The following is a 27,266-nucleotide window of genomic DNA, read 5'->3' on the forward strand; positions in this document are numbered from 1 at the left end:
TCAGAGTGTATCAGTCTTCTGTTGTATTTTCTCCGGCCCCAGCAATGTGTCTTCACCCAGCTTGTGCTATAACTGAGTCTTCAAAAGCTTATTCCACCCTTTTATCAGGCCAGCTGCTTTAGGATGGTGGGGAACATAGTTAAGAATAGTGGATTTCATGAGCATGTTTCCATTGCTTCACTTCTTTTGCTGTGAAATGAGTTTCTTGATCAGAAGCAGTGCTGTGCGCAATACCGTGGATTGTAGTTTTGGCAGAAGTATTGCATGCAGGAAAGGCAAATCCATATCAAGAATAAATATCTATTCCAGTGAGAACAAAACACTATCCCTTCAGAAGGGATGTCATACAGTGTAATCAACCTGCCACCAAATAGCGGGCTCATCACCCCAGGAAGTGGTACCATTTTGGGGAGCTCAGGGTTAGTCTCTGCTGCCAACTAATGGGGTAATCAGCAGTGGCCATAGCCAGGTTGGCCTTGGTGAGTAGAAGTCTGTGATGCTGAGCGGATGCATAACCTCCATCCTTGCCACCACTGCCACCTTGCTCCTGAGTCCACTGGGCAGTGGCACTAGTGGCTGGGGAAAGAGATTGGTGTCTGTAAAATGGGTCCTCTTATCCACTTGATTATTATAATTTTTCTCTGCTGAGGTCTCCCTTTGGTAAGTGTTCACATGGGACACAACTATTATCATGGGGATTTTTGTTCCTTTAGAGAGATCTATCCATATACCCTTTCCACCAGCTTTCCTTGTTTCCTGTTTTCCAGTCATGTTCTTATCAAGTTTCTGACCAATCAGCCAGCCCATGAATTTGTGTGCAATTGCACATCTGACCATTTCCCCTTCCAAGGAACATGAACAACCAGAGGCACAGCTCAAAGTTCCGCTCCCTGGGAAGATTTCTATTTACTGCTGTCCTTCAGGGATGTCTCAGAGAAGGGCTGTATTGCTGTAACTGTCCACTTTTAGGTGGTGCTTGTGTAATATTCAGAACCATCTTTCTGCCGGGCCTGAGGTTTCTCATCCTCTGTCCGCTGATTGTAGGGAAGCATAGGTACAGGCTGGGGAGAGAGAAAGCAGTGGAGCAGGAGGCTTGTTTTCTGTTTCCTTCATTTTGCTTTCTCTGTGTGATTTAGCTGGGATTAAGAAAGGTTTGCTGTTATGTTTTATGATAATACTTTGGTGATGATAGCTTCATATCTTATTTTTGGTTCCTCATAAACGTAGACATCGTTTATTAGTCCTGTTTTATGAGCAATGATAAAATTAAAATCTTTCCTATTTTTCCTTCTTTCCCTAGCCTGTCTCTGTACCTCGCTTTAAAATTTACCTTTGTATTCTTAAATATTAGTATAGATATTGCATAACATGTCATCTTTAAATGATATCCGTTCACAACAGATACTACACGACAGAATATATGCACCTTTTCTCCCATTGTGTGCTGTCACTTCAGTCATGTCTTTCACTCAAGTGAGCCAAGCTGCTTCACTCTTTGTGACCCTATGGACAGTACCCTGCGGGCTCCTCTGTCCATGGGATTCTCAAGGCAAGGATGCTGGAGTGGGTTTCCATGCCCTTCGGGGATCTTCCTGACCCAGGGATTGAACCTGTGTCTCTTACATCTTCTGCATTGGCAGGCAGGTTCTTGACCACTAGCACCATCTGGGAAGCCCTTTCCTCCCACATTTTCCTCCATTTTCTTCCAATTTTTTGTTGTTGTTCAGTTGCTAAATCATGTCTGACCCCATGGATTGTAGCCTGCCAGGCTCCTCTGTTAAGACCTACAGTATCCAAGTTCTCTTCTGTCACCCTAATCTTTCCACACTTGTTTGAGTTCTACAGTTCTCTGGGTTAAAACTCATGGCCAGTCCTTTGTCTTTAGAAGTTTATGCAAGAAACGATGGGAACAGTATTCTCTAAATTCTTTCATGTTATAATTTGTTGTCTGTAAAGTTAAAGCCCAATCTGATTTGATATTAAATTCTCAGTTCTTTCCTTCTTTCCTTCAGTATTTTCTAGGCTTTGTTACATTTTCTGGTGATAAATATTGCTCTGAAGAAATTTAAGATCACTCTGATGTTTTAATTCTATATAATCTATTTGATCTTTTTGCCAAAAGAATTCTTTCTTCATCTTTGAAGACAGGTAAATATACTAGATTATGTCTCTACGTTTACTATTTTGGATAAATTAACACAAAATGGTGCAGGCACAGTCTGCGGCCTTTCATTGTGTAGTGTTTACTTGAATTATGTCTTTAACTGTTTGTTCGGTCCCATCATTTAGATTTTCCATAGGGATTGCAGTTATGTGTATGTTGGGTCTCCCATACCTGGCATCTATAGCTCTCATTTTCTCTCAGTCCTTCTCAAGTCTTCCTTTATTTTTATTTTTCTCTATTTCCTCTTTTTATCTTCTATATCCCTTTTATATTTCCTATAATATGCTGCTCTTCACCTTTTCTTAAAGTCTTATTCTAATTTCTGTGGTGGTTTTATTTTCTTTCTTTACTTCCCCCCTCAGTTCTTACAGCTCATGCTTCGTCCTTTTCAACATTTCTTTCTTAAGATCTTTCAGTTTTGTTTTGGGGCTATTTCTCATAGAGGGGATTGTTTTTATTAACTCATAGCAACCCTTTACTATGTGGAGCACAACAAACTGGAAAATTCTTAAACAGATGAGAATACCAGACCACCTGACCTGCCTCCTGAGAAATCTGTATGCAGGTCAGGAAGCAACAGTTAGAACTGGACATGGAACAGCAGACTGGTTCCAAATTGGGAAAGGAGTATGTCAAGGCTGTATATTGTCACCCTGCTTATTTAACTTTTATGCAGAGTACATCATGAGAAACGCTGGGCTGGAGGAAGCACAAGCTGGAATCAAGATTGCTGCAAGACATATCAATAAACCTCAGATATGCAGATGACACCACACTTATGCCAGAAGGTGAAGAACTAAAGAGCCTCTTGATGAAAGTGAAAGAGGAGAGTGAAAAAGTTGGCTTAAAGCTCAACATTCAGAAAACGAAGACCATGGCATCCAATCCCATCACTTCACGGCAAGTAGATGGGGAAACAGTGACAGACTTTATATTTTTGGGCTCCAAAATCACTGCAGATGAAGACTTCAGCCATGAAATTAAAAGATGCTTGCTCCTTGGAAGAAAAGCTATGATCAACCTAGCCAGCATATTAAAAAGCAGAGACATTACTTTGCCAACAAAGGTCTGTCTAGTCAAGGCTATGGTTTTTTCAGTAGTCATGTATGGATGTGAGAGTTGGACTATAAAGAAGCTGAGCACCAAAGAATTGATGCTTTTGAACTGTGGTGTTGGAGAAGACTCTTGAGAGTCCCTTGGACTGCAAAGGAGATCAAACCAGTCCATGCTAAAGGAAATTAGTCCTGAGCATTCATTAGAAGGACTGATGCTGAAGCTGAAACTCCAATACTTTGGCCACCAGATGCGAAGCACTGACTCATTTGAAAAGACCCTGATGCTGGGAAAGATTGAAGGCAGGAGGAGAAGGGGACAACAGAGGATGAGATGGTTGGATGGCATCACCAACTCAATGGACATGGGTTTGAGTAAACTCTGGGAGTTGGTGATGGACAGGGAGGCCTGGCATGCTGCAGTCAATTGGGTTGCAAAGAGTTGGACATGACTGAGCAGCTGAACTGAACTGAAACCTTTGCATTCACTTTACCTGTTCTGTGGCAGTGTTGCTCTGGTGAGTGGCTTTCTCTGTTAATAAATTTGCCACTTAATCCCTTGTTTGTATAGCATCTTTGTATTGATGCTGTGTTTTTTATTAAATTTTCCTATTGAATGTATTGAATTTTGATTCATACACATACGAAGTTTTGTATTGTACAAGGATACATTCTTCATGAATTTTCTTGTATCAGCTCTTTGTAGAACTTTCCTAAGGTGGAAAGAAACCAAGGTGATCTTCAACACTAAATGATTTTAACAAAAGAGTCTTCACTTATTAGCTGACAGTGTTTCCTGCAAATATAGCTTATCTGTATGGCTTGTAGCTCTTCTTGATTCCTCCATTTCTCTGAATCAATCAGGTTCAAGGGGGCTTCTTTCAATATTCAATTCATCTCTGTTCTTGCATCTTCTGGGTTCAGACAAAGGATATAGTTCCTGCCTCTTAGAATGTATCTCTGAACTTCAGGAACTGTTTTTGTTTGTTTATTGTAAATTTCTGATATTTGCCACTGCTGTGCTGTCTGTCTCCTGGGCTTTATTCTGCTTCCCTCCTTGCGGTTTCTCTGCAAACTCAGTTGCTTTTGGCAGAATTTACAAATATTTTGGAGTCTAACTTCCCAGTTCCTTCAAATATAGATTTGAATTTTGTTTCCTGTTCTTTCTGCTGCCTTTGCATGTGTTACAGGAATAAAAAGGGACCTCTGAGTATATGCAACTCTATTCCTATAGGATCTCAGAATTCCTTTTTAAATTGCTCTGGAATCTAGTGATTTTGACATCAATTGGAGATTTTTTATATAAACCTATTTTCCTGCCATGTATTGAGTCATTTATGGATGAGGTTATGAGAATAATTTGTAGGCATCCAGTTATATGTGCTTTAAGCAAAATTAAGTAAAAACATCAGGAAATTATAAAGTCAATAAAAGAAGACTGAGCTCATGAATCCAATGTTTTCAAAAGAAAGATGAATTAAAACATTTTTTTGGCACTAGCTCTTTTCATTTGGTCTTTCATGTTCTCTTTCCAGAATGCAAAAAAAAAAAAAAAGAGCAACCAAGAAATCAAAAAACAGCTATACAGTATCATCAAATCCATGTTAAATCCACATATGGTTTGGAAGTATTTGAGACCTATAAGCAAAGGCAGATGCTGAACTTTTTTTTTCCCTTAGTTGACAGTATGAGCATTATTAACTTTGTTGGATGATATTAGAAGTACTCCTGGTTCCAGCCACTAGAATATATCCTTGTACTTTAATCCAGTGCCCCAGAATTGACATTCAATTTTCCTTTCAGATCCCAAGAATTAGCCCACAGTCCACTGGTCTTGAGGAGTGGGCTTCTGAAGCTCATTCCAATTCAGATCTTGTTCCTTGGTACCTCTGCAGCTGGTCTGGCAATCAGTGGTGTGAGCCAAAGGTCTCCAGATGTTTGTTGAGTCCCAGAGTGGCCCTAATTTTGTGGCTGTTCTGATATTGGGGCACTTCAAGAGGAAGTTCTGGGTGTATTTCTATGTGTTAACCACTACATTTTTGTATAGGTCACTTTACCTTTCTCACCTCTTAAAATATGAAGAGTAATGCTTTTCTTGCTATTTTCGCAAATTCCATTTTATGTGGATGTGAGGGTTAAATGAGCAATGCATGTGAAAGTACTTTGTAAACTTTACGATTTAGACAATCAGGAATAGCATTATCTGATTTTGTTTGGCAGTAGGTAGAAGTGGGGAGGTGGGGCTTCCCAGGTGACGGTAGTGGTAAAGAATCTGCCTGCCACAGCAGGAGACGCAACAGACGCGAGTTCCATTCCTGGGTCCAGGGGAAGAGCCCCTAGAGGAGGAAATGGCAACCCCCTCCAGTATTCTTGCCTGGAAAATTCCATGGACAGAGGATCCTGGTGGGCTACAGTCCATGGAGTCACAAAGAGTCAGACACGGTTGAAGCGACTGAGCAGACACATGCAGACGTAAGGGGGAAGGTAGCACAAAACCACGTGTCCTGTAATGTCGGTGATGGAAGCCAGTGGAAGGGAGCACGTGATAAGCTTCTAAAAATTGTGCTTAATTGTTTTTTACTCAATTATGTGCTTCCAAGTGCTAAATCTCCTAGTCTCTCCTAATTATGCATCAGAACTGGCAGTGTTGCTTGACATTTGATCTGCACACCTGGCCTGAAGAGAATATCAATCCCAACTATATTCTTAGACTTGCTTTCCTGAATGATTTTTTGTCAACACATTTGCACCAGCTGTGGCTACAAAACCATATAAAACAGCCATATTTAAATGCTTTAAACTCTAGTGAATAGAGTTTTTATTGGACCTAATAAAAACTTGCCAAATGGGATGTGTGATAACAAGACAAACTTCTGAACTAATTTTTGAATGGAATGTGTGGTAGAAGCTTTTTTTTATCTTGTGAATTTTAATAATTTGATCAGTGTGTCCTTGGCATCTTGATTCTGATTTTCAGAACCAACTGTGTTATAATTCAAATAAGCCTAACATGTGGGTAAAATGTTCCTTTGGCACCAGACTTGGGCTACACTGATTTGGCTTTGAATCTCCCCTAAGTTTCTGAGAAGATGCTTCTAATAGACAGGCCTCTATTCCCTGTTAAGGGTGTGTGTGTATTTGCACGCTCAGTCATGTCCGACTCTTTGCTACCCTGTGGACTGTAGCCACCAGGTTCCCAAGTCCATAGCATTTTCCAGGCAAGAATACTGGAGTGGGCTGCCATTTCTTTCTCCAGAGGATCTTCCCAACCCAGGAATCGAACCCATGACTCCTGTGTCTCCTGAATTGCAGGCAGATTCTTTACCACTGAGCTATCGGGGAAGCCATTAAAGGTACTCTGCAACATGTTTTAGAAACAGCGTTGACTTTCTCAAATTAGGACACAAGCAGAATCCTAAACTTGTAAGTTTCTCCTGAGATCATGGGGTGAGATGAGAGTGGACCAATAAATCTCGTTTTCAAGACATGCAAGGCTTTAAACTACCAGAAATCCCCTCGAATCACACACAAAGGTGACAAAAACCACTCAAACTGAGTATTCAGTCATTCATTTTCTAGAATTAAAATTATTGATAAGGATTTTTGATAACACTACATTTACTATGATGAGTCAAGCAGTGTACTAAGTACTTGGCTTATGTTATCTTATATAACAACCCTGTGAAGTAATTATCCCAAAGCTTAGGCGACTGTTAAGGTCTAGCCACAGAACTGATTTTCTTAATCATGATGTTCCCCTGTTCTTTCATCTAAGCATACCACCTATTATATTCATTTAGGCTTTGTAATATTGTGTCACGGCAGGGATTCATTACTTTTCTTTCAAAAATTTAAGAAGTATAAAATTTTAAGTAAATACGTATGAACGATGTGGACATTTGGAGAACAAATGTTGACTTTTAAACTGTTGGTATTTAACTTGAACAATTCATCTGAGATATATATATATATATATAAATGTACATTCTAATGTTCTCTTCTGAGAGATATATATATATATATGATGTTAGGCCAATGTTGATATCTCTTAACTCCCGGTGGATGACAACATTTCACAAACATCCGTTTGACACACAAACATCCGTTTGACACACAAACAAGCTGAACTCAGGATAATATCTAAGACAAAATAAATGTGTACAAGAGCCACCCTAGGTTAGTGCTTATGCAAGGCTGTTGTTTATTGTCATCTCATCTAATGAAACTCATTGCTTGTGGAAATGCAATCAGTTCTTTAGGTGAAAAGAATTTCAGAATCCTGTATTTGCACAGCAGCAGCCTCTCAAGGATAGAAATCTCAGTTTGCTTACAACTCATGCAGTGGTGGTTCCGTCTCTGAATGAGCTTAGCCACTTCCCGTCTTGGTATATTGAGGGTAACTTGCGTTTGAAAACCAGTCAGCTTTAATGATTTTATATTTGAAAGGAGCATGAGCTGGTTATAAATGTTTTATTAATTTTTTAATCTTAAAGAGTTGATATGGTCCTGCATGTAATCTAGTTGACTTGAAATAATATTTCCTGTATGTGTTGGGTTGGCCATAGAGTTCATTAGGGTTTTTCTATAACATTTTATTAACCCAATATTTAATTTTATTTGATATACTGTTTATTTTCAGTTTAACGTGGACATCTGTTGAAAGTCACTAGTCACATGGGTATATGCAGACATATTCTTGCCTAGAGCTGGGCATATGTGAAAGTCAGGGAGTGGCTTAATAAACTGTGGTGCAAACCACCAGGTGACTTCTTTCCTGAAGTGGATTTGTGAGGGCATTTCTGTGTTCTATTACTACATACATGTTAAATGTAAGGCTCGTATGACATGGAGACAAAAGGTCTTACTAACAAACTGTGATTGCATGTCAATGGATATTTTCTATTCTCTTTGTCATAAATAATATTTTTGATTACACATTTGATAGGAATTATCCATTTGCCTCCATAACTGACTTGGGAAATGTAAGGGATTGGGTCATTTAAAAATATAGGGGGAATAACTGAACTCCTATGTGTTTAAAAAGTTACAGTGTTTTTGTCTTAGGCAAAACATACACACTTTTGTATGTGAGAAGCAGTTCTTACAATATGCAGTGTCTGTATATTCCAAAGGCAATACAGGAATACCTTGTTTTATCATGCTTCACTTTATTTCACTTTTCAGATACTACATTTTTTACATATTAAATTTTGTAGCAATCCTGTATCAAGCAAGCTTGTCGGTGTCATTTTCCCAGCAGCATTTTCTTAATGTGTCTGTATCACATTTTGGTGACACAGTATTTTTTTTTTATTTTTATGTAAAATCATTATTATATTTGTTAGGATTTTCTGTGATCAGTGATCTTCAATATTACTACTATAATTGTTTTGGGATGCCATGAGCCACTATACTCATAAAGGTGGCGAACTTAATCATGTGTTCTATCCGCTCCACCGATGGGCTATTTTCTTATCTCTCTCCCTCTTCTTGGGCCTCCCTATTCCCTGAGATATGATAATATTGAAAATTAGACCAATTAATAGCCCTAAAATCACCTCTGAGTGTTCAAGTGAAAGGAAGAGTCACAAATCTCTTACTCTAAGTCAAAGCCAAAAATGATTAAGCTTAGTGAGGAAGGCATGTCAAAAGCTGAAACAGGCCAAAAGCTAGGCCTCTTGCACTGAACAGATAACCAAGTTTTGAATGCAAAGGAAACATTTTTGAGAAAAATGAAAAGTGCTACTGCAGTAAATGTGCAAAAATTATAAGAGAATAAAAGAGTCTTACTACTGCTATGGAAAAAGTTTCAGTGGTCTGCAAAGAGGACCAAACCAGCTAGGATATTCCCTTAGTCTAAAGTCTCATCCAAAACCAGACCCTAACTCTCTTCGGTCCTGTGATGGCTGAGACAAGTGTGGAAGCTGCAGAAAAAAGTTGAAGCTAGCAGAGGTTGGTTCATGAGATTTAAGGGAAACGGCCACCTCCATTACACAGCATGCAAGGTGAAGCAGCAAGTGCTGATGTAGAAGCTACAGTAAGTTATCCTAATTTCTAGTTCAGATAATTAATGATTTTGGCTTCATTAAACAACAGAATTTCAGTGTATATGAAGCAGCCTTGTATTAGTAGAAGATACCATCTGAGACTCATAGCTGGCTAGGATAAAGTCAATGCCTGGCTTCAAAGTTTCAAACTACAAGTTGACTCTCTTTTTAGGGGCTAAAGCAGCTGGTGACTTTCAGTTGAAGCCAATGCTCATTTGCCATTCCAAAAGTCTTAGGATCCTTAAGAAGTAGGCTAAATCTGCTCTGCCCATAATCTATAAATGGAACAGCAAGTGCTGTCCTGGATGATATGACATTACAACATGATTTACAGAATATTTTAAGCCCCCTGTTGTGGGAATTCCCTGTCAGTCCAGTGGTTAGGATTTGATGCTTTCACTGCCATGGCTGAAGTGTTTCAATCCCTGCTCAGGGAACTAAGATCCTGAAAGCCAACTGGTGTGGCAAAACACAAATTAACAAAAGACAAGGCCCCCCAAAGCCAACTCACTGTTGAGACCTACTGCTCAGAAGAAAAAAAAAAGATTCCTTTCAAAATATCGTTAAATATTTTGAATATTCAACATGCACCTCATCACCTAAGACCTCTAATGGAGATGTAAATGAAATTAATGTTGTTTTCATGCCTGCTAACATAGCATCCATTCTGCAGCCCATGGATTAAGGGATTTCGACTGCGAAGTTTTATATTGAAGAAATATGTTTCATAAGGCTTTGGCTACCGTAGATGATGACTCCTGCGATGGATCTAAGCAAAGTAAATTGAAAACCTCCTGGAAAGGATTCACCATTCTAGATGCCATCAAGAATACTTGTGACTAATGGGAAGAGGTCAAAATATCAATGTGAATAGGAGTCTGGAAGAAGTTAATTTCAGTCCTCATGGATGATTTTGAGGGATTCAAGACTTCAGGAGAGGAAGTAACTGCCGAAGTGGTAGAAAGAGCAGGAGACCTAGAATCAGAAGTGGAGCCTGAAGAGGTGACTGAATTACTGCAGTCTTATGCTATACCTAAGAGACGAGGAGGTGCTTTTTATGGGTGAGCAAAGAAACTGGTTTCTTTAGATAAAATCTGCTCCTATTGAAGATGCCATGAAGATGAAATGACAACAGAGAATTTAGAATATTATATAAACTGAGTTGACCAAGCAGCAGGAGAGAATTTACTCCAATATTGAAAGAAGTTCTACTGTGGGTAAAATGCTCTCAGCTCTGCATACCACAGACAAACTGTTCATGAAAGGAAGAGTCAATTGATGTGGCAAATTTCACTGTTGTCTTATTTTAAGAAATTGCTGCCAAGACCCCAACCTTCAGGAACCACCACCCTGATCAGTAAGCAGCCATTAACATGGAGGTAGAGCCCTCCACTGGCAAAAAGATTATGAAGGCTCTGATGTCAGTGTTTTTTAGCAATAAGATATTCTTAAGATATGTACATTGTTTTTTAAGATATAATGCTGTTACACACTGAAATATGCTACAGTATAGCATAAACAAAAATTTTATATGCACTTGGAAACCAAAAATTTCATGTGATTTGTTTTATCTCAGTATGTTTTACTGGGTGGTATAGAAGCAAATCCACATATCTTCAAGTTTCATGAAACCAGGATTTTTGTTGCTGTTAAAAGACTTATCCCAATAAATTATTAATATCTGCAACTTTCCCTGCACCTCATACCCTTTTCAGAGGTTTAGGGGATTAGGAAGTGGGGCCTGTTAAGTAGGAAGCTGGCTACTTCCTAGAACTCAGGGGCATTGTAAGGAGTCTTGGTGCCAAGTACTGCCACCTGTTGAGAAGAACACTATCAACTAGCATTCTTTCTGAGCAAGACAAGGATGAGTTAAAACTATAGAAGCCCCATAGACCAGGCTTCTGTCCCTAGAATGTTTCAGAGAATTCCAGCTCAGATCAGTAGATCCTACTGGGAAGAACATTTCTAATCCTCAATAATTGTAAGAAGTTGTTGTTTAGTCACTAAGTCATGTCCAACTCTTTTGTGACCCCACGGATGGTAACCCTCTAGGATCTTCTCTCCTGGGGATTCTCCAGGCAAGAATACTGGGAGTGGATTACAATTTCTTTCTCCAGGAGACCTTCCTGACTCAGGGATTGAACCTGTGTCTCCTGCGATGGCAGGCAGGTTCTTTACTACTGAGCCACCTGGGAAGCCCTCTGTAAGAAGTATTAGAGGAGAAGAGCTTGGTGTCATTGACTGATTTAGAGCAAATTAAGCTCTAAGCCTCTGTTTCCTCTTCCAAATAATGATGTAGATGATACATAGGTATCATAGGACTGTTTGAGAGTTGAATGGAAAAAACATGCAGATACTTACCACAATGCCTAACATATATTAAGCCTTCACTAAATGACAACAATTCCTTGTATTTTACATAAAAACATACTTTGAATCAGCCATTTGTTGGTTTGTGAAATTCTTGTTCTTGCCAGAAGCAGTCAAACGGGAGTAATAATTTATTTCATTGAGTGTTAAATTTGCTGTAGGAAAAAAGTTTCAGAACACTGTACCAGTGCATCAGCAACCCCCCAGGCCAGAATACTGGAGTGGGTAGCCTTTCCCTTCTCCAGGGGATCTTCTCAACCCAGGGATCAAACCCAGGTCTCCTGTGTTGAGGGTGGATTCTTTACCAGCTGAGCCACAAGGGAAGCCCAAGACTACTGGAGTGGGTAGCCGAACCAGGGTCTCCTGCATTGCAGGCGGATTCTTTACCAACTGAGCTACCAGGGAAGGCCCTAAAAACAACCCAAAGAAGCAAAATGCACAAAATTTTCATTATCATGTTCATACTACCCTTGGAAAGTTTTTGCTCATATGGCCTATCTCCAATATTAGTTGAATTAATGTCATCTGTGCTGGAAAAAAATCATCTGTTTGCTATCCATAAATGTATTCATGATTTATCTTACTCTTCATTGCATTTTCTCTAGAGAATAGCTTCAGCAAATTGTTTTTTCTTTACAGTTCAGTTTCAGTTTATACTCTAAAACTGTTAACAGAGATACAAATGAAATAGTAAAGGTCCACAGCCCTACTCAGTGTATTTGGGTAAAAGAAACAATTGAGCAGTGGTAGCTGTGGTAATAATGAGGCAATGTGAAATGTATTTCTGTTTGCTTAAAGTCCACAGATTGCCAAGAATTTATGAGGAAACCAATAGTATTAATCTCTTTACTAATATTTCCTGAATTTTCAAGGGAGGTCTTCCATAATATATTATACCATGAAATCAATAGTTCTTTGTTAAGTATGGTACCTAATTTCACAGCACTGATTTCTGCTTACCTAAAATCTCAGACCACACTGAGGAGCAAGTCTCTAGAGCACTGTTTTTCAAATCGGCTTCATACAAATTGCCTGTGGAACTTCAAAAAATCTTGATGCCTCTGTCCTCCTTTTCTGGTGGGAAATTCCCATCCCACACAAGAATTTGGGAGCTTTTATTGTCATCCTCAGCCTTCCTGGCCTCAATCAGTAGGTGTCAGGAGAGACCCACATGCTTGGAATAAGACCACTCCTCTCCAGGGTTGGGGATTTCACGTGTTGCCTGAAACATGACGAAAAGCAAAGATGAAAGACAAGAATACGTGTGTCATCAGAATCATGCAGCCACTCCAGAAATATTCCAAGTATCCCTCCAAGTCACAAAATAAACCAAGATTCTGTGGTGTTTCCTAAGTATTTTTGAACAGCTTAAAAGAACTGAGTCTGTCTGCATTTTCCATACTGGATTATTATGTCTGTTTGTAACAATCTCTTCCTGGCACAGTGATATGTCTTAATTAATGTTAAGAATTATATTCACAAAAGATAAATATTGGAATGGGGAAGGAGGGAAATGAAAGCATGTCGATGACTTGTATCCCAGCTACTAAGATACTAACATAGAAGAGACAAAGGCCGATAATTGTCTGTAATCACATTTTTCCTTTTACATTTCATTTTGAAAAAATACAACTCTTCAGAAAAGTTGAAAAATTGGTGCAGTAGAACCCATATGCCTTTCATATACGGTCATCACTTTTACATATTTTGTTTCCTCCTCCCATTTGTTGTTGCTGCTGAATCACTTGCAAGAAGAAGCCATCATGGCACTCCACCCCAAAATACTTCGGTACGTGTCATCTCAGAGTCGACATTCTTCTAAGAATAACTGAATAGCATTATCAATGAACAAAATTTTAATATATAAAGCATATTTGAATTTTCCCTACTAAATTCAGTCTTTTGTAGCTCTCAATATTTGTAAATTTTAATCTTTTCCATTTTTTGCATTATTTATTTTGAAACTGAAGTATAGTTTATTTACAATATAACGTTAGTTCCATGTGTACAGCATGGTGATTCCATATTTTTATAGATTATATTCATTTAAAGTTATTTCAAAATAATGGCTGTATTTCCCTGAGCTGTGCTATGTTATTATCTTGACAGATTTTTAAAGAGACTCCTGTTTAGTTGTGAGAATAGATTTTATCATTCAAATTAGTTAAATATCAGTAAGTCACATATGTTGACAAGTCTTAAGTATTTCTTCTATTTGCGGAATGGAGTTAAAAGCTTTGTGTTTTTTCCCTCAAATTTAGCAAAAAAAAGAAAATACTGCAGTTAAGATAACTTTGTTTTGCATCAAGGAGTATTTATTTAGGGATTTCTTATCTTGGGCTGATTTATCAGACCCATGGAAGACAGGAAATTATGTCTGTGGAGTATTGAACAGTTAATATGTAGTAGTCGACTTCTGCTGTATTAGTAGCCTCTAACTTTACCTGAAGATCTGAAATTATGTATGAATATTGCTGATGAAGTCAAATAAGATAGATGTCTCTCTTTTTCTAAGTAGAGTTTTCTTTTATGATAAATTTATATGAATTGATTCATATATCTCCATGGCTACATGTAAAATATTTTTAATGCTACTCCACCAAGACTTTTCAACAACTTCTTTTTACTTGATGAATGATCTTTTAATGATATTAAACTATATATGAAAATGTAATCTTAGATACTGAAGTGACATGGATGGACCTAGAGATTGCCATGCTGAATAAAGTAAGTCACACACAAATGTCATGTGATATCACTTATTGGAGGAGGAAATGGCAACCCGCTCCAGTATTCTTGCCTGGAGAAAACCCATGAACAGAGGAGCCTGGCGGGCTACAGTCCACAGGGTTGCAAAGAGCTGGATACAACTTAGTGACTAAATAACAACAACAGAAAAAACAGAAATAGGGTCCAGAAGTAGAAAACAAATTTATGGTTACCAAGTGGGAAGGAGTTGGGGGAAGGATAAATTGGGAGATTGGGACTAACGTGTGTGTGTGCTCCGTCTCACAGCTGTATCTGACTCTTTACGACTCTATAGGCTGTGGTCCTTCAGGCTCCTCTGTCCATGGAATTTTCCAGGCAAGAAGAGTAGAGTGGGTTTCCATTTCCTCTTCCAGGGGGTCTTTCTGATCCAAGGATCAAACCCGAGTCTCCTGTGTCTCCTATATTGCAGGTGGATTCTTTGCTTGGGCCGTAGGGGAACCCCAAGGGATTGATATATACATACTGCTGTATATAAAATAGATGATTAAATAAGAGCCTACTGTATAGTACAGGAATGCTCAATAGTCTGTAATGACCTAAATGTGAATATAATCTAAAAAAGAATGGCTATATGTATTGTACATGGTTGTCCAGAAGTTCCCTTCAGACTTAGAGTGTTCCTAGTGATAACTGAGTCTTCTGAATAAAGTTTGGTTTCTCCATTTCATCTTAGCAACACTCCAGTATTTACCCTAGTCAGGTCTCCTAGTTTGATTCCAGGATTTCCTACTCAGACTATATGGAGTGCTTCCACTTAACTTGTCTCAGCACCATGGTTAGCAGTTAGATAGTGGGATCTTGACATTATTCTTATATATTTGTTGCAAATATAGTTCCCATTGATCCTTTTTATATATTTGAGTTCATTTTTCCATAACTAATTCCATGGTTTGTACTGTTTTTATCAGGTTTTAAGATTATAGTTATGCTAACTCGCTAAAATGAATCGGAGTTTATAAGCTTTTTCTGTGACTTGGAATGACATGAATAATATAAGTATTACCTGTTTTGACAGATTAAATAGAATTCAATTTCAAAACTATCTGGTCTTAGTACATACTTCTGTGGCATGTCTTTTTTGTCTTTTGGGAAGTCTTTGTCTCTCTAATCTAGTGGTATATGGTTATGGGTCTATCAGGGTTTTTTTTTTTTTTTCCACTTTTTAGAACAACTTTGGCACTTTATATTTTTTTACAGAAAGTCATATGATTCTTCCAGACTTTCAAATTGATTGTTAAATAGTCACACATAATATTCTTTTATAGTTTTTAAAATCTATTCAGTATCTATGGTGTATTTCTCACTGCTAATCTTGTGTTTTGTTTTGTCTTTTTAATGAGACTGGGTCCTTTCATTTTTTAATATTTTCTTTTTGTTATTTTCTGTGTTGTTATTTTAATATTTTAATTTATGTTTCCTGCTTTCCATTGGTTTATTTTGGTATTTTTCTAATATTTAAAATTAAGCTATTTAATTAGAGTCTTTATTTTGATAATAAAATTATTGAAGGAATAAGTTTCAGATGAAATTTTCAAGTTTCCATCTGAATTTAGCTTTAGACATATCTCATAAATTTTAATATGAAGTGATTCTTTGTTACTGTCTAAGTGACTTGTTTTTACTTTGGCTTAAGATTAATGGCAACCCATTCCAGTATTCTTGCCTAGAGAATCCCGTGGACAGAGGAGCCTGGTGGGCTGCTGTCCATAGGGTCGCACAGAGTCAGACACGACTGAAGCGACTTAGCAGCAGCAGCAAGATTACTGAAATATTTCTAGTAGTTAAGTGTTTATCCTTTTTTTTAAAATTGTTGGTTTCTACTTTATTGGACTATAATCAGGAAGTAAGGCCTAGAAAAAATTTTTTCAGTGATGTATTCAGGTTATTGTAGTCAAGCACACAATTAAATATCACAATTGGAAGAATGTGTATTCTTTGTTATGTAGCTATTTCTCTGTGTTTATCTGTCAGATATATATCTATACTACTATGTTTCTCAAGTAGCCCTTATTTTCAATATTTTGGGAAAAATATTGTATTCTGGTTGTGAATGTTACTTTCCATTTCATAATGTGCTTTTTCTTCTTGAATTCTTTAGTCTAATATTAATATTGTAGCTATGTTTTTTCTTTGTGCATAGTTTGCCAGTGTATTTTTAGCGGTCACTTATACTTGCCTTTTCCTTTCTTTTCTTCAGGGATGTTTCTTGTTAGTAACACTGAGTAGTGGGGAAGCAGTTGTGCTGCTTCTGGGGAACCTGCTAGTGACTACTGCCCTAGTGTTTGTACCAAGCTATAGTCTGTGTCTTGGGTTTCACAAAAGGCAGGTCTTTCCTGTGGCTGAGTCCACAGAGAATGAACTGAACCTGATCAGTCCCTGAAGATATCTGGGAAATGTGAGTTCTCAGACCCATTCTGAGTCACCAGGAAGCCTTTTGTAAGGAGCCATATTATAGTTATATTGAGACTCTGCCACTAATTTCACTAGCTGTGTAACCTTGGTTAATGTCTGTGAGACTGAGGTTCCTTATTTGAAAAATGCAGATAACCACACTTTACAAGGCTGCCATGTGGATTAGATGAGAAGATATATCTAACAGTGCCCACAGTATAATAGGCATTCCCTGTTTCCCTTTTCACTTCTCAGGAGGATGTGAACCATGGTAGGAACTCTGGGAACAGAGGGGCTTCAAATTCTTCTAGGCCAGGGAGCAGATTACAGAACTGTAGTGTAGGTTTGTTAGAATACTGCCACCCTAATATTTGTAGGAAGTATCTAGTGGCTTGAAAAGGAAGAAAAAACAGCAGACTGTGTCCTTCAGAAGGCTGTAGCATCCAACCAAAATCGTGTTGCTGGTGGTCAGACTATCTGACTTATGAGGCCTCTTCTCTCCTGAAGTCTTGTTAGCCATGTGGCTCTCCTCTTTCCTTCAAGTTGATTCGCTGTCCGTGTCTCCTGAGTCCTGTATATCTGACAGTTTTTTCAGGCCTCAGAGTTGCAGAAACGTGAATTATTTCATGCAGGTCATCTGAAAAAAGCAGAGTATCAACTGTTCTTTCTTAGTTTTCCTTGTAAATCTGTCTCAAATTTATCTACTTTTCTTCTATCCAGTTGGTGCGTGGGTCCTACCATAGATTCTTTGGGAATAAAGAAGTAAAAGGCTATCTGTAATGGTTTTGTCAAAATGAGCATTAAAATTTTTTTCTATTATAAAAGAAGATTCACATGTTCTCTCAAAGCCTCAATTCATAAAAATCATCCCCTAAGAGTTATTCTTATCCCTTCTATTTCAAGATCAAACCAGTCAATCCTAAAGGAAATCAGTCCTGAATGTTCATTGGAAGGACTGATGCTGAAGCTGAAGCACCAATACTTTGGCCACCTGATGCGAAGAACTGACTCATTGTAAAAGACCCTGATGCTGGGAAGGCTTGAAGGCAGGAGAAGAAGGGGACAACAGAGGATGAGATGGTTGGATGGCATCACTGACTTGATAGACATGAGTCTGAGCAAACTCTGGGACTTGGTGATGGACAGGGAAGCCTGGCATACTGCAGTCCATGGGGTCACAAAAAGCTGGATATGACTGAACTGAACTGAAGAGTTATTCTACCAAGTAGTGCTATTTAATGATATTTATCTAATCTTAAATGAACAGAAGCTTTTTACTTAGCCGTGACTGAATTTGTGCACACTAGATAAAATAGCACACTCTTCTGAACCTGGCCTGTACAGTCCTTTACACTGAATATGACTTCATTTTTCTTTTTTTTTTTTTTTTTGGTCTGTTATCTTTTGGTTTAAATGTTTAATGGGCTGTCATTGAGGTTTTTTTTTTTTTTTCCCCTTTCATAAAGTCATTGAGACCTACGCCAAATATACCATCTCAGATAAAAATTTTATTTTGAACTAAACCATGTTGAAAGAACAAATCTGAATAAAAGTAGGCAGTGTTAGACTAAATTAAAAGTGCACTGGATTACTGACTGTTGGAAATTTTTCTAAACTGCATGATGTAACCAAACAAAATCATTAGCTCTCTTTTTTCAAAGTAAACACTCTGTACGTATAAATTACACTGAGCATTGTATGTGATTATGAAGTATAAATAGAATTTCATGGCATTTACACAGGCACTCAAAAATACCCATATACAAATGTAGGTGGTACCCAATGCCCTTTCATTTAGCAGTTGGAAATTGAGACTGTTAAGGGTGATACCTACTGGAGTTAGGGTCTTGCTGGCAGATCGTGTCGATGGTTCATCTTCTGTTTGGGATCTGAACTGCAATCAAGCTGAGTCATGCTTCAGTCTACAGGCTGATGCTCACTCTCTGCTGTTGCATGTTGTTCCTCCAAAGTGGAGACAGCAGCAGCCTCATTGCCACCTTCAGGAATGAAGGCAACATAGTGGGGCAATTTTCATGCTGGCAAAGGGCAAGACTGGTGACTTGGCCCTTGAAAGGGCAGGCCTGGTGTGATATCTCAAATATATGGACAGCACTAAAAAGGACACTGGGTTCTACATGAAAATAATTTATATCAAAATGCCTTCTGATGAGTATTTGGCTTCTGATTTTAGCCTCTTTCATTTATTTCAAAGAACTTTTAAAAAATGTGTCTGAACTTTATACTTACTAGAGTATCCAGAGGCAGGCAAGTCACAAAGACCAACTCTACAGAAGGCACATGCATGATGCCAGGCATATGGAAGCGCTCATTAACAGTAGTGCTTATATTATGGGAGAAAAGGGCAGATGTGGAAGTGATCTATAGGCTTGGTGCCAAGCTAAGATTTCTATTTCATAGTAGAATTAGTTTTATTGATCGAATTCTCCTGGATAGAGGTGAAATCTACACTGCTGCTTGGATTCTACCAAATAAGTCTATCAGAAATGTCAACCATTCACCTCTCTGGACTTTATTCACTACAGTTCCCCACACAGTTATCCTCTCTCATTGTTTCCAGTTCTTTACCATCCACTCTGCCTCTTCTCTACCTCTACTGCCCTTGCCTGTGTCTAACTATTGTCACATTCTCATCTTCCTTGATGTCTTTGTAGAAGTTGACAGAGCAGATACTCCCTTCATCTTGAAACTCTGTCTTGGTCTCCATGACAGCACATTACTGTCTTTCTAACTCCTCCAGAGGTTTCTCCTCCTCCTTTTGATTCTTAAATGTCTCTCCTAGCTTTCTTCTCATTCTGTACTCACTCTGTTAGCAATCTTTTTCATTTCCATGACTTCAGCTGCCACATATACGCATGCTGATAACTCACAGATCTTTGGCATCAAGACAACTCTCAATCTGCACACTGAAGCTTTTATTCAACATCTATACTCAGTGTTTTTTACAGTCACTTCAAGCTTACATGTTCAAAATGGAACTCATCATCAATGCAAACCCACTCTTCTTCCAATCAGTTCCCCAAGCCGAAGTCTTATACCTCTTTCTCTGTGTCCTTTAGCACTTTGCATATAATTTTTATACTGTACTGTGATTGTCTTTTTTCTTATCCATGACAGTATTTTTTTTCATTGTTTCTTTAAGATGTAGCATAATGCCCATGGCAGAAGAAATCACTAAATGACTTCAGAATTAGGAATGCTGGAAAATGTTTCAAATTACCTGGGTTCTATTCAGTTTAAATTGAAACACTCAAAATACCGTCTTGAAATGGAAAGTTATGCTTAAATTCATTTAGCAAACTCTATTTGTAAAAAAAATATACAACCCAATAATTTATATGTATATTTGGCATTTACTTTGATTAAACATTGTTTCTTGGACTAGAGTGACTTCAGTGCCTCCGGGTTCCTTGTCGTTGTCTCAGAGAGACCTGTTCTGATCTCCAAGAAGAGTTAGTTCAGCCTGCCACCAACTCCATTACCCTTACTTTCTTCGAGCATCAAACTATGTTTGATATTTTGTATTTATTTAATAATACTAAATGCATTAAAATATTGAGTTTACTTATAAAAATATTTTATTGTCTGGATCCTCACTTTTGGAATGTAAACTTCAGGAGAGCTAGTACCTGTTCTGTCTTGCTCATTGTCATATCTTTGGCACTCAATCGATTGTTGGTGCTGAAGCCACAGTCATGTCCAGGTGTTCAGTAAATACCTGATGAGTGAATAATCAGTTGATACCTCAGTTAATAAATACAACAGGAATGAGGTCACAAGATATGAAACATTATAGCCTATTCCAGGAACTGCAAGTTATTTAATGTAAGGGCTATTGCTGAGGGCTGTGTACAAAGATAATAGCATTCATTTAGCACTTCTGTGTCTGCCATTATCTTAGGCTTCACTTACCTTATCTCATTGAACCCCTGTGACAGCCTTGGAGATCAGTACCATTATTATACTCATTTATGGATGAGGAGGCTGAGGCTCGAAGAGATAAAGGACATACACCAGTCAATGACAGAACCCAGACAGATAAATTCCCAGACCATCAAAGGCTCTTGGAAGGAGTTTGAACTTTATCCTGTGATCAGTGACAGATCGGAGCTTGTAAGGCATGAGCTGATTTGTGTTTTTAGAGGGGTCATTATGGGGCAGCGTAGAGAGTAGAATGGAAGAAAACAAAAGGGAAGTTGGGGAACTCAGCGAGGAGGCTATGAAACACTCCTTGCAAGAGACCATGGTAGTGGCTCCAAGTAAGGCAAGGGAGGGTAAGACTTAAAGGATTTCCTGGGAGGTAGATAGAGTTTAGCAACCAAGTAGTTGTGGGTGGGAGGGAGGGAGGCACTGAGCATGGCTCAGGGGACAGATTGTGATTTGGATGTCTGTTACCATGTATTCCCAGTGCTAATGTTTGGCAGAGCCAAAGCCATATTACTCATGCCTGCAGTTCCTATGTCGGAGAAGGCAATGGCACCCCACTCCAGTACTCTTGCCTGGAAAATCCCATGGACGTTGGAGCCTGGTGGGCTGCAGTCCATGGGGTCACTGAGAGTTGGACACGACTCAGTGACTTCACTTTCACTTTTCACTTTCATGCATTGGAGAAGGAAATGGCAACCCACTCCAGTGTTGTTGCCTGGAGAATCCCAGGGACGACGGAGCCTGGTGGGTTACCGTCTATGGGGTCACACAGAGTCGGACACGATTGAAGCAACTTAGCAGCAGCAGCAGCAGTTCCTATGTAAGCTGGGAAGCTAAAAAAAATCAGCACACGAAGTGTTTGGGCCATTGGTAGTTAACGAGATCATGCTATACTGTGTAAATAAATGGGAGACAAATAGCTTCCTTCCATAATATTTCCACTTTGTAAATTTAATCACGTTTTCACTGGTGTTGCAAAAGTAGCATTTAAAGTCTTACTCCTCTGCCATGAAACCAAGGCAGAGGTTGGTGTGTGTGTGTGGCTTTATTTTCAAAGAATTTTGTTGGTAGATTATTTTTTAAAGCTGCACTAGAAGTTCAACTAGTTCATTTCCCTTTAATGATTTACTCATTCTACACAGTCTATATTTCAAACAGACAGACCTCTGAGAAGGAACCAAGCCCTTTCAAGGGTCTGTGTTGTGGTGTGCTCAACAAACTTCTGGCAGCCCCGCGATAGGAGTCAGTGCTCAATTCCTCACAGCTGTGACCTCCCTTGCACTCCACACAGAGCAGTACTACCTTGTTGCCTGGAAGACTTTCTTTAGAGATACTTCAGAGGCTCTGCTCAACCACAGAGGTGTTCTTGATTCCTGAATGTGAATCAAGGCAAGCTCCCACCGTCAAACCAGACTAGCCTAGGACACCACTCACAGTACACATTCTGGGCAAGTAAATTGAACTCTCCACTCTTTAAGTTGTTTTTACTGTCTCCAGCCAGTTAGATGGCTGAAGGGAAATGCTAACCAACAAATAATGGTTTCCAAAGGAAACCTCCCAGTTCAATGAAAGAGTATGTCTTCCTTATTATGGGAGATGTCATGTCACAAGTGGGTGTTTTGTGTTCAGTTAAATTAAAAAAAAAAAAAAAAGATTGGTCTTAAAAACTGTTAATGATAGAACACATGGCATAAATTATACCGTAAACTCCAAACAACTCTGAAATTATAAACATTGCTTAGTCAAGGCTCTTCTTATAATGATGCCCTGATGTCTCTGGCATAGCCCAGTGATTTCAGTCAATATTATTTTACTTGAAAGGAGGAATTTCTTTTCCAAAAACAGTCTCTCTAAGAAAAACTGTCTTCTCGGCTGACTTTATGAAACATCTTCCTCCAGTGGCCTGTATCGTGTCTTGCTTGTCCAGGACCACAGGGTGTGAGATAGTATAGAAAGCTAGTGGAAGAGAGTCATATGATGAGGAGAAACTACAAGCTTGGTCCTGACCTAGAGACCAGAGGCTGACTCAAATCAGTAGGAGCTATGACTAAATAAAGACTGTCAGGACTCTGAACCAGCATACTTGAGACCTGGTGCAGAGTAAGTACTTGATTCAGAAGGTCTTCCTTGGTTTGCCTATCAGAACAACTCTCCAGGGCAGCAGAAACAGGGAGATGTCTTTTAAATAAGAATAATATTTACATCGTTTACAAGGGTCTATTATTAAGTACTTATTATAGACCAGGCACTTGTCCAAATACTTTATGTACAATATCTTATTTAATCTTAGTCGCCTTTGAGATAGGTACTATTATTACCTCTTTATCAAGATGGTAACTGGGGCTCAGGGGGGTTAAATTTCTCCTAAGATCATGTAGCAAGTACAAGGAAGCCTAGATTCTAACCTAGGTCAAAGTCTATATAATGAATTATTAACAAATATGTTATACCTCTTTCCTGAGGATTAATTAACAAAATGTGTGCAGAAGTGTTTTGGAAGCAGCACATGCTATACAAATGCTAGTAAAAGCGCTAGTCAGAAGAGAGACCCATTCCACCTCTTGATAGCTCTACGTTTTGTCAGTACTTGCAGAGCAGCCCTATGTACTAGAGACCAAGTTGGAGGCCAGAGACTCATCTTTGGTCATCGTGGTGAAAGCCTTCTCTTTTGACACTGGTCTGTAACAAGTGTTCCACTTTCCTTCAGCCTAACTAGAGCCCCCTTCATCATAGTATTTTCTCAAATGCTCACCCCAAATGATATTTTCATTTGATACTTGTCAACCTGTAAATCACACAACTGGTTAGCAGAAGAAAGGTAAGAGGTCATGAATGGTTTGATTCAGCGCATTCCACTGCTGGAAAGGGATGTGTGCCTGCTGTCTATTTTATGGAAAGGCAGCACCATATTTGGGCTTCCCTGGTGGCTCAGGGGTAAAGAATCCGTCTGCCAATGCAGGAGACTCGGGTTCAATCCCTGGGTCGGCAAGATCCCCTAGAGAAGGAAATGGCAACCCATTCCAAATTCTTGCCTGGGAAATCCCATGGACGGAGGAGCCTGACGGGGTCACAAAAGAGTCAGGTATGACTTAGAGACTAAAACAAACAACAGCACCATATTTATAAACAAAGGTGTGCTGTGATATGAGGAACATTTAAATGAACAAGAATGGTATTTTTCTAATTTCAGAACATTTTTTTTCCTGGCCAGAAATGGATTAGGGAATCAATCTAGCCAGTGCACCTCTTCAGTCAGCCAGGTCCCTGCCATGTGGGTGTGCTTTAGCACAAATGTTCCATGAGTCTCTGAGTTCATTCATAAGGCAGATCTCCCTAATGTCATATTCATTCACTCAGTGAATGATCATTAAACCTGTATAGGTGCTGTACTATTTAGATTATAAACAATCCTGGCTCAGAAGGGGTCACAATATAGTGGGAAATTACAGGAGACACAGGTTCAATCCCTGGGTTGGGAAGATCCCCTGGAGAAGGAAATGCCTACCTGCTGAAGTATTCCTGTCTGGGCAGAGGAGCCCGGTGAGCTACAGTCTATAGGGTCACAAGAATTGGACCCAACTTAGTGAATTAAACCACCACCACATAGTATAAATAAAAATCATAATAAAACATGATTATGATACAAGAAAATTGTGAATTAACTGCTAAAGTGATGCAAGAGAGGGAGCCTGTAATTGCCTCTGACTCAGGCAAGATAGGGTAGCGTCAGCCTAGCTCCTTTCTGTGTAAGTCCTACAGCAGGCCTCAGAGAAACAGGAGGTAATTTTGGTTCCTAATTTCTGGTTCATTTCTCAGTAACAAACTGAGACATGTTGAAAGCTATAGAAATAGATGTTTAAATAAAATCCAGTCTTGTCACCCATTTGAATTTTAGTGAATGATGAATTGGCAGTCACAGGGCCAATCCCAGGTTTCGTGGCCTCAAGAAAATACCTGCACTCCACCTTATATGTGGTACCAAGTCCAGCTCTGAGCAGATTCAGAAGCTTTTATTCCAGTGGTACTTCACAGTCACATAACATAGTGAGAGGCTTTTATTTTTCTAAAAAATTACTTGTGAGAAGTATGGATATGTCACAAATATACATTCTCCTGAGTCAATTCCATTGCTTAAGAGCTATGTGAAAAGTTGAGCAAGGTACTTAGCTGAGCCTCAACTCCCCTGTTTGTAACAAGGATAATAAGACACTTACGTCTAAATATAGCATACAGAGGGAAAATATTTTTCAAACTTCAAAATGTTACACAAGCAATAATTAATATACAGTATTTCTTTCAGCTAGTGGTCACTATTCACGTTCCCAAGAGACTTTTGTACGCAAAATCCCACTAAGGAGACCAATGGTGGATAAATTGGTCTTTAGAAGATGTTTTGGAAATTTATGTCCGATACGGAAGCTCTGAAATGGGAGCTTGTTTTCTGCCCATTTCACATTTTCAGCAGATTCCAGAGTAGCACTTCCTAATGTCATTCTGATAGTTGATTAGTATTAGATCCTTTAGAACAATGACTGTTGAAAAAAAGGTGCTTACGATCATCACCAATAGTAATTTGTAATAATTTGGATTTCAGACTTTTTCCTCTTTCTACTTGAAAAGGTGAAAAAAAGCCTTTGTGGAGAATTTTTTTTTTCCTTTTGAATATGAGACTTGTGGCTCAAAACTCAATCCAAACCAAATTTCAAATGTGGAATTATAACCCCTACTTCTGAATGGAAACCGTGGAGCCCCTTAGCCAGAGTGGCAATTGGCAGCTCTGCCTTGTTCTCTAGGACACACACAGTGGGATGCCAACCAAGAAAAAGAACAGGCAAGGAGCACGGGGGGAAATGCTAAAACCATCTGTACAGAGTTGGATTTTATATGCTGCTGGTACAGCAGGGTCCTTGTTATCTTCACTAGAGTCCATCCCCCTCCCCTGACTACGATAAAAAGAAGAATCAATAAACCTCTCTTACCATGTTGATTTCAGAGAGTTAATGTGGTTCAGGGGAGGGACCATCAGAGTGGGGATCAGGAGACAGGGTTCTAGCCTGGCTCTGTCATTAATGCACCCTTTGCATTTATGAAAATCCTATTAAAACCCTTTGCAGTAGGCCCCTGGTCCTCTCTGAGACTCAGAGGCATCATCTGTAAATGTGGATGTTTATAGTTATAGTACTTCAGATATCATGGTGAGGAGAACACACTGCAATGTATACAATATTACTTCAGACTTTCTGCAGTAGAAAGAGCCACCCAGGCCTGGCCTCTCCAGATACTTGACCTCCTGGGTGCTGGGGAAGAGAGAACACAGTTGTCCTGGAGCCCATGGTTATGACCGGTCTCCCTTTCCTCTTTCCCTGGGCTATGTCTAGAGTAGGGGAGAATTACCTTGCAATGAGGGCACTAACATAATTCTCCTGTGTTCTGTGCCCACTACCCTTGCCTTCAGATGGGCCAGGCAATGGCAGAAAGACAAACCTGTCACTGCTTCTGTCCCATCCATCCTCCTACAGAAGCCATGGTGCTGTGGGCACGGCCCTGGGCCTGCAGGCTGGATGCTTTTTGCCACTGTCAAACCTGCGGTCTTGGTCATGGACCAATTCCTATAACTCTGGTCCACAGTCTCAATGATTATTTTTATTTTCCAACAGTAGTTGTGTTTGTTCACTTTGAAATTCCTGTTCTCTGAAACAGACAAAAGGATGTTCAAAAGTTAGTTATAATGAACGTTAAAGAGAGAGATAAATAGGAAAATAGAGGCAAGTGGAAAAATCATCTGATAATTTAAGAATTATCTGATAAATAAAGTTAAATTTAAAAGATAAAATAATAAAGCAAAAACTAACAAGTATGTCTTCTGAGTATGAAAGATTTAAGTCTCTGGCTGCAGCTGTGTTACAGTATGATCATTTGGTTTGTTGGTTTATTGTCCCTTTAAGTGGCCACTAATACGCTCTTCTGTGGGGCCTGGGTCACCACGTGGTGGTCTGAGCTGAAGATGTGCTTTAGCAACAGCTGCTCGGTGAAATGGCTTCCATTTCCTATTATACCGTCCTCTGGTCATGGTTTCTTTGTTTTACTTTTCCTCTAAAATGCATTATGCCTCACTTGTGTGTAGTCTTCGAAAGAGCTTGACTTCTACCAGTACAGGCATAGGTACAAATAGAAACTGCCCTGGTATTTACTTGTGGATTATTTTCTACATTTTTTCCATTTCTAAATTCTCCCAATAGACCAACTTTCTTTGGTAACAGAGAATACAGTTCTCTTTAAGTTTTTAAAAGGAGCTACATAAAACTCTCCAGACACATGTTTAAAATGTGTGGTCAAACTGGCATCTGCCCTTGGAAATGGCCAGTGGTAGAGAATTTTTAAGTTTGTCTGATGATACCTCAAAGAGATTTTTTAATGGAATATTAAGCCCTCGATTATGAATTGTTCCCACATTTCAGATCTGCCCAGTGGACCCTTCAACTTTATGCTGTTTTTGTTGTTAATGAAAAACTCCATTATGCATTTATG

At 39.0% G+C, this 27,266-nt stretch overlaps 1 pseudogene; it reads right to left on the bottom strand.

Moving 5' to 3' along the window:
• Window positions 1-26,808, bottom strand: LOC138069836 (uncharacterized; annotated as a pseudogene).
• Window positions 26,809-27,266: the final 458 nt, after the last annotated feature.

Source organism: Capricornis sumatraensis, chromosome 2, assembly GCF_032405125.1.
Source record: "Capricornis sumatraensis isolate serow.1 chromosome 2, serow.2, whole genome shotgun sequence".
NCBI lineage: Eukaryota > Metazoa > Chordata > Mammalia > Artiodactyla > Bovidae > Capricornis > Capricornis sumatraensis.